Here is a 9285-nt window from a genome sequence, read left to right as displayed (position 1 = left end):
AGGGCTGTCACAGCATTCGGCTTCATCCTGCCCTTTAAAAACACACGTTAAGTAAAATCTGTAAATACATTAAGTACTTGCTTGCTTTTAGTGGGAGTTTCAAAATACTGAAAATATCGATCACCTTGGGTCCAGGCAGAGTTTCCCGTACCCTGACGGGCACAGCAGCTGTCACCGCCGGGTGCCGGTGCGGCTCTGGACTGGAGGGAGGGTGACCGTGTTGCCAACACCCTTGTGAAAAAGATACAAAACTTGTAATATTCCCCAAAGCCCAGGGCTGTTGTGGATCTCCTGCTTTACTTCCTAAAGGTCCCGCAGGACAGGCAAGCAGCAGGGCAAGACAGTGCCCTCCTCAAGCAAGCCCGGCCCTGGTTTTGGTCCCTGCGCTGTCACTGAGTGTGTGGCGTGAGCGCTGAGGGGGGACCCAGAGCAGGCAGAGGGCAGCCCCTCTGCCCTGGCACCCCAGCCTTGCCCTGCACCACGTCCTCACCTCTCCGGCCAGTCCCTCCCAGGAAAGCCAAAGCCAAAAACAAATGTGTGTGTTGGGAGACTGGCTGGACCTTCGCCTTGACCACCCTCTGGGGCCACCACGGCTCTGCCGCCATCGAGCCGCACGCCCACCACCTCCCGCTCCAGCTCACCCTGAAACGCTGCACGTGGCTGGAGAAACCCAGAAACCCACACGCGGTGGCAGAGGGACCGAGTCACAGGGGTGCTTATGTGCACGCACCGGGTGGCCAGAGACAATCCCCCCGCACCCCACAGGTGCATGTGATCGAGGGAAGGGCTGTGCCTGCGGGAGGGGTGGGCAACCTGCACAGGCAGCGTGTCCTCGGGGAGACCCGGCTGGGCTGACCCCAAACCCCTCCTTGTCCCTTCCCAGGCTCAGGGAGCATGGGGAGACACCCCAGTGTGCCCCACGAGTGGCATCAGCCGGGAGCATGGCCACCCCAGCCCCCCAGGCAGAGCCACAAAGCCAGGAGCAGCAGCCGTATGCCACTGCAAGCCCAGATGGGGTGCCCACGCACAGCTGGAGCAAGCCCACATCCCTCGGGTGGGATTTCAGCTTGTACTGGGGTCTCCTTCGCCTCTTCACAGCATCACCTCAGGCTCCTTGTGTCGTGGTACTGGGAAGAAATGGTGACCAGCCCCGGGCCCCCATGTAGGGCCACTGGTGGGTCCTCTCCCAAACGTTTGCATTAATTGCTGCTGAAGTGCACCCACCAGCAACGTGACTTGATTTCAACACTGCACGCTAAACTAGCCCAAATTACAGGCCACAAGGGAGCACAGAAACTCCCCCCAATAACTTTTAATTTAATCATGATGGAGCAATCTGGTGAGACACCTGGACAGCAGAGCGGAGGCTATAATTATAGATGTTATAAATAACATCGCTCAGCCCACTAACGAGCTCATGTAAATATCGCTGATTTTTTGTAAGCTTTTCAATGCTTAAAAGAAGATATTCACTGGATTTGTATTTACTGCTAAATTAAAACCTACCCTCTGCATCCTCCACACATGCTTTGGTGTCCTCAGGGTTTGTTCAGTTCATTGGAGCCAAACTTAAATGTTTCCAACCTGCAGGAAAGTGCTTTTGCAGAGGGAAGCCCTCCTCCTCCTCCTCCTCCTCCTCCTCCTCATGCCTGGGGCTGGCAATAAAGAGTGTCAGCATGTCCAGGGAATAAAACATTGTCAAAAACTGGACACAAAAAATACAGCAAAATGTGATTTCAGCCCCAAACAAAGTGGTTTAGCAGTCATGACCTGCAGCATTCAGTGCTGACTTGCCCAGGAACGACTTCCCCAGCACTTTGCTGCTGCCCCAGCGTACGACCCCACAGAAGAAGGTTTAGCTCCAGCCCAGGCCACCTCTGCCACATTGTCCTCACGGCCTCGTGCCTCTCGTGATGCACTGAGAGCACCAGGGGGGGAAGAGAAGAGCTGGGCTGGGGAGACGCTGCTGCCTGAATGCAGACTTGTAATTTTAATTTGTCTTGCTAAATTACCTAGCTAGACTCTCTTGGCTTCCTCAGCAACCGATGAAGAGATGGAGAGAGTCCACCAGAGGGTGACATCTGCCCTGAATCATCTCCTGGGGGAGTCTGATCCGCCTCCATTCTTCACGTCAGACGTTCAGCTGGCAGGAGATTAACCTCCAGCTCACATCTGCAATACAGCACAGTGATGCTGAAAAGATCCGCTGAAAATGTTATTAGATATAAACTAACCCCTAGGGTTTTTCTTTCAGATTCTCCTGTGGGGAAAAAAAAAAAAAAAAAAAAAAAAAAAAAAAAAAAAAAGAGAGAGAGAGAGAAAGAAAAATGCAATTTTTGCAAAAAAACGGGAAGAGCAGCTCAGCTGGAGGCACCCTTACCAGCTCTAATTAGTAGACCTGAGTGTGAATCCCCACCACCACAGAGGTCCAGCACCAGTGCTGCATCCCTGGGAGTGCCAGTAGCAGCAGTAGGGCATGTTGCAGGAAGGTGCTTAGTGCTGAGCGGCTGCAGCTGCTCACAGGGGGGAACAGGTGATGGAGAAAGTGTGAGACTATGAATATGCTCCTGAGAGAAATAGACAGGTACCAGGTTCCCAGATACATCCCACCCCACCAAACCTCCCTCTGATTGGGTTGGGGGGGTGGTGGGGGGGTGTAATCTGTGGCATTACAGTATCTGGGGGATGGACAAAGCTATCATCCATCGCTGGAGCCTGAGTGCCGGTCCTTAATGGCACCCAGCGTATGAGCTGTCACCCTTTACTGGTCTGCTGGTGGGACCATGAGCCTCAGAGATCGTTTGCAGCTGTCTGACACCAGGATGCTAATTGTTACCGTTCAAACTTCTTCTGTAGCCACTGGGCTTCGTGGTCTCGAACACCCTTGAGAAGGCAGCCCCTTTGCTCCACACCAAATAACTCATCTCAGTTTTGCAGAGTGCAGGAGGTTTTTTTTCCAAGTAGAGGCTGTCACCTACAGCGCAAAGGTGTACAGACATGTCCCACAGGTGCCTGAGGGTGAAGGATGCGATCGGCCACGCCACAAATATGCATGTTTTCCGTGAACTCAAAAAATTGTGGCCCAGTTCTTTGGGGGATGGGCTCACTCCACACAGGTCAGGCCAACTTGCAAGGTTTGAGGCACGCACAGGGGTTAACCCCATCTGTTGCAGCAGGACCGCACACACATCCCTGCCACCACCCAAATGTGGCTGCAATCGCTGGGCTTTGTTTCCAGCAACACTCAGGAGGCATCAGCCCCTGGTATCATTCCTAGCTGCGTGGAAGGACTTAGTGATCCAAGACCATTCTAAGGGGCTGTGGGAAAGACCATCCCACCTGTGCAATCATCTGGGTGAACCATGCCAATGGACATCTCAGAGGTCTTCATGGGTGGGACGAGCCCCATCAGCCACCAACCCCAGCAAAGTTTCACTGGCCCCAGCTTCAGGCATCCAGCTGAGGTGCCCAGGTGAAAGCCTAGTGAGATAAATCCAGATAGTGATGTCTCCCTGAGCCTATTGTATCATCCCTCTGGAGCTGCTCCACTCATCTCAGCAGCTTGTTGGTGTCAGGACCAAGCAGAAACCACTTCTCAGCCACTACCGTTCACTGTTTAGCTAGCAGCCACTTGGTTTCATAGAATCATAGAATGGTTTGCATTGGCATGGACCTTTAGCGGTCATCTAGCCCAACCCCCTGCAACGAGCAGGGACATCTCCAACCAGATCAGGTTTCTCAGAGCCCCGTCCAACCTGACCATGAATGTTTCCAGGGATGGGGCATCTACCACCTCTCTGGGCAACCTGTGCCAGTATTTCACCACTCTCATCGTAAAAAAATTCTTCTTTAAATCTAGTTTGAAACGTCCCATCCATCTGCTGCTCTTCTCCCACCGGTGAGGAGCTCCCATGGTTCCTCCCCTGCCCACTAGCATTGTCCTGCCCACCTGCTGCAGCTTGTGGCTTTGGTCCACAACCATATTCTACTAGCAGACACTGGGAGATTTGGCAAAATCTACAACATCACAGCCTTAAACATGCAGTGCCATCTGCTCCAAATGTCCATCCTCCACCATGTTAAATTAATTTAAAACATCAAGTTATCAATAAAGATGATACTGTGGAGGAATTTGAAGCCACTGCTTCAGTTTTGCAGGCAAATTTGCAGCTGGCTCAGTGGAAAATGGCTTCTACCTCCCAGGAAGATGATTGCAATTTCAGTATTTTTGGAAGGGAAACAGGTTTTTTTTTTTCACCCTTAGAAATGGGAGAAAATGAGACACATGCTAAGATGGACCACGGCTGTAAGGGGACTTCTCTGAGATAGAGACGGCCATGTTCACATGCCAGGCTTGGCTTTAGGCAGGAGCAGATGCTGAATGTCCACATCCAAACCTCTAATCCAGACCCTGGGCTGCTCTTGGATGATTCTCATCCTTGTTCCAGCCCAGACCTGGAAAATCTTTTCCACTAAAAATGGCAAATTGCCATGAAAAGAACCTTGTTTGATAAATCACCCCATTGTGACAGGATATATTTCCTTGGAGTTTTTCCAACCAGCTGTAACACTAACACCGCTGGAAATACTGTAGGCTTTTCTGCTTGGCTGGAAACACCAGTTCTGTGGAAATCAATGGCAGATGTTGCCCAGTGTGAGATCCATTCCCAAATCGAAGCAAGTCCAACAGCCTGGGAGACCACGCAGTGAAGAAAAATCATCCCATGCCAAACCTGCAGGATTGCAATCTCGCTAACATGCACACCCCGGACACATCTCACGCTCCTTCTCCCAGGCAATTCTTCCTGGCCAAACAAGTTACACTGGTATTTATTTTCCAGTACTTTTTCCTTTTTCTGGCACTGACTTTGCTGCAGAGATAACCTGTGAACAAGCGTGGCTCAGTTCCCTGCAGAGCTGGAGCAGCTCCCTGGCCAGAGGGAGGTATGGAGCTTGTGATGGAGCTCCATGCAGAGGAGAGCAGCTCTGAAACGTGCAATGTCAGCAGAGGTGTGACCCAGAGGACCTGAGCCCAGGGCTGTGACCGAGGGGCTGTGCTGCTGGGGTTGCCGAGTCCCTCTGCTGTTGTCGGTCCCAGCCCCAGGGTGAATGCAGTAGAGACAAGGGGTCACCTCGAGGTGCAGAGACCCCTGTGTCGAAGCATTGGGTGATCTGGTTGAGGCAGAGACAACTTCTGCTAGACCACATTGCCCATCCCACCTGACCTTGACCACTTCCAAAGACAGAGCATCCACAACTTCTTTGGGCAACCTGTGCCAGTGTCTCCTCAGTTCCTGCAGACCTGAGAAGAACACAGACTCTGTTGGAGGGGTTCATCTGCTCAAAGAAATGTATCTGCAAAATGCAGGTGCCAACACTTGCTTTACTCATCCCAGGATCTCTATAATGTCAGTGGTGGAAAATGGCCACTTTCAGGCAGGGCTTGTTCCCTTTCTAAAGAATTTATGATAAAACCAGTCAAGGGAACAGCATTGTACAAGAGGGAGTTTCTCCCTGTCAGCTTGGAAGAACCATCCTGCCGTGATTTTTTTCTGCATCAGAACTGGCCATTGTGCTGCACCCCAGGTGCATCTCACTGCAGCTCAGGAGCAGAACATCCCCTCTCCCTCCCTCCTCCGACACACACAGAGAGCTAAATTCACTGCCTGCAACCCTCAGCTTCTACCTACACATTCTGCAGCTTAATGACTTGACTCTTTTAAGGTGGTTTGAGAAAGGAAAGGTGTTTTAAAAGCATAAAGGGGCCATTAATAATCAGATGTCAAGCCGTAACAAAGAACAACTGTGCTGCTGGTGCTTTCTTGATTGGTCAGGGCACCCCAGGTTGCATTATCTTGTTTGCAACTGTGACAGAAACGTGATACCAGCCCCTCTTTGGAACTTTTATTTTGTTGAAGCCATATGTTTTCAAGGATAGACTAAAGCTCAGAGGCCATCAATCATGCCCAGATAAGAATGATAGCTCAAACAATAGTCAGTTTGTAGCAGGATGTTGCTTGTTCTGTAATAATTGCTCAGCACTGGAGGCAAGTTTCCCATCACCTGCTCAGACATGCAGCACAGAAGAAAAATGCCCCGTGCCAATTGTGGTTCTTAGCATTTGAAATCCGAGCATGCTAAGACAATTTTAATAATAGTATTCCACATCTGCCCAAATCCCGTAGTGCTGTAGCCCCTTAGATTTCAAGGACTGTTCAGTTGCAGTCAGAAGACACAGTTGCAGCGCGGAGACCTGCTGGCCTGACCTGTGCTAGGCTGGGTAGCAACGGTGATGGAGATGCAGCAACACAGAGCTCCTGAGGTGCCTCACCTTGGTAGCCTCTCAGCACGAGCTCCCATGTCACTGCGACCAGGGGGTGCACTGGAGATGCTGGTGGAGCTGGGCTGTGAGGGCTGCTGGGTTAAGCTGTGGGAAGATGCTCTTCTGGATCCAGGACCCTTGGGAAGTATGTCACTGGCTGCTGCACAGCACTGCACAGCTAAGATGGGTCAGAGATAAGGCAATGCAGAAGACACGAGACAGGCAGCTGGGGTGGGGGAGGGGGGGGGCTCCCTCCTCGCCAATGCTTGGGCTGCACTTGAGAGCTACGGCCACCACACGTGCCTTCAGAGGTGGCTGAGGACCCTGCGTCCTCCAGGCTGGCACCCCTGTCCCCCCACCCTGCCATCTCCTGGACCTGAGCTGGCTGCTCTCCTGCCTTGGTGGCTGCCTTGTAGCCTGAGAGGAGTACTGGGGCTGGGACAGGGTCTTGTGAAGGAGTGGGAAACCAGCCTCACATCTGGCTCTGCAGCAGGGAAGGCACATTTGAGTAGGTAGAGATGCAAGTTTTGCTTTGGAGAGCATCCTCGGGCTGCTGCCTGCCTGCTGGAAGTAGTGACCTGGACTTTGTCCCTTGCACCCAAATCCCCGAACTGACAGCTCCAAGGCAAAGGAGGAACTTGTAAAACACCACTGACTTCACCCATCTACGCCCATGCAGGCGCACAACAGCTGCCTTTCCTTTTGAACAAAGCCGGTGCTGCTTGCAGGCAGCCCCCTTCTCCACAAACCACCTGTGGGCTGCTAAGGTTGACATGAGGAGCCATCCTGTCTCCTCACTCATCCTACCGCCTCCCCATTTCATCTCCATCGTTGGCATCCCCAGTGATCCCATCAGCATCATTGCCCAATGGGGGGCCATCTGGTCAGGGTGTGCTGGGTCTGGGATACACGCACACAGCTGGTTGCATCGAACGCAGCCCCTGAGCTAAGGAGATGACCCTCTGTCACCGTCATGAACCAGCCAAATCTCCTTTACCTGCTGGAACAGTCCATCCCAGTTCCGTTCTGATGCAGGCAGCACGAGGCAGAGAGGCAAAGCTGCCACGTTGAGTAACTGGACTTCCTTTGACCCAGGACTGGCCACCACCAACACAGCACTGCTAGACCCCCTATGGGGATCGCAGCACTGGCTTGCACACCCCTGGGACTCCTGAGGGGATGCTATGGCAGATCAGGTGTCCACAACCAACCTGGCATCAGAGGGTGGGACAGAGGTGGGGGTGAAAGGAAGGATCTGTGTGCGTAGAATTCCCAAATGCCTCTTGGAGTCCTGCCAGAGCGGACACTGCTGAGACTGAGAGCCTCCCTCCTGCAGGCAGCTGCACCAGGAGATCCAAAGCCTTTCACTGAGCCAAGCCCTGGGAAGGGCAGCGACCCTGTGCCCTCCTCCAGCACCAGCGGGTGTCCCTGTGCCCTTCCTCTGGCTGCAAACATCCGATGGTCCCCTGCAAAGCCCTCACGCCTGTCCCAGCTCTGGTGTCCCAGATGTGGGAGGTCCCGGGTCATGCCAGCAGGGAGAAGGGGTGAGGAGTGAGCAGAGGATGAGCAGTGCAGAAGAGGGGTTGCGTCCCCCTCCAATATTAAAAGCGTCTGCTTGTGCGTTAATACCAGGTGGGTGTTTGCACAGTAAAACAAGCACAGCACCCCAGATTCTCCTGCCTCTCCTCCCACCCGACAGTCCCCAGTCCCCGTGGGAGACAGAGGCAACACAACTGCTTTTTTCCTCCTCCAGGTTTCCATAATTGGCTGAGGAGGGGAAACGTCCAGCAAAAGGCTCTGCTGTTAGGGCTCGGTTTGAGCTCGGCCGTGCTGGTTCCTGCGGCTGTGACAGCCGTGCAGACTCTCTTCCTATCGCAGGTGGAAAATGCCCCTTCTACGAGTGTTGCCAGGACCTCCAAGTGCAAGTAACTCATCACACGTATCCTATTCCCTCTGCCTTTTCTCTCCTCACTGCAGGACTCCCTCAGGCCAGCTTTGCTCCCAGCACAGCACTGAGGGGACCCACCTGCCCTGCCCAGGGCTGGCTCCTGCCCTACTCCGACTCTACCTCTGGGTAGGGGCTCTGAAAACATCCACATGAAAGCAGCAAAATCCACCCCACCCCCCCACGCTCCCCATGTATCTCTTCTCCCATGTCCCCTTTCTATAAGGACATCCCTGCTGCCAACCCAGACCAGTGGGAAGAGCTACTTCTCTTTTGCCTTAGCGGGAAACCCAGAAGGATCATTTTTCCCCAGCCAGGTGTGTTTTCAAAACGAGCCTCAGAAGGATGGCTGTGGTGTTACCCACGGCCAGCCTGGGCACCATCCTGTGGAGATCTCAGCTACATAAATACCACTGCATGCTTGGGGAGCTGGCAGCTCTCAAGGGAGGCAGGGCAGGTGGCAACTGATTCAAAGCCAAAAGCGTGCCTCCTGCGTGCTGCTGGGCTTCAGAGCAGGCACAAGGGCTTCAGGGCTGAGATATTCAGGGGCTTAGACCTTCAGGGAATGCCACATCTTGAAGCTTCAGGGCTTAGACCTTCAGTGGTCACCAGACAGTAAGGAAGGGTTAGGGGAAGATGACCTTGGTATGTCTAATGGAAAGTGTTTTCCCACCATGTGAAAGAACAAGCAACGGGTCTTTCCTGACAGCGAGATCCATGTGATTTCAGCTGCCTGGAATGGCCTGACAGCTATGAGATACACCCAGCTGCATCCTCGCTACCACTGGGACCACAGGGCAATAAGCAGCGCAACCAACAGCAGGACCTTGTCCCCATCCCACCCTTCTCCCTGCTGTTTTCCCACTCCAAATTCATGCACCCTTGCTTCCTTCTTTCTCCAGGTCCTGGAAAACCCTCCATAACTGAAAGGCTCCCCTGACCACCACCTCCTTCCGGGTAGGGATGGGCTTCTGCAGAGATCACCGCCAGTGTGTAGATCTCAGTGTTATCAAAGCCG

Source organism: Falco punctatus (genome assembly GCF_963210335.1).
Source record: "Falco punctatus genome assembly, chromosome: 2".
NCBI classification, from domain to species: Eukaryota; Metazoa; Chordata; class Aves; order Falconiformes; family Falconidae; genus Falco; species Falco punctatus.
This window is presented reverse-complemented; position numbering follows the sequence as displayed.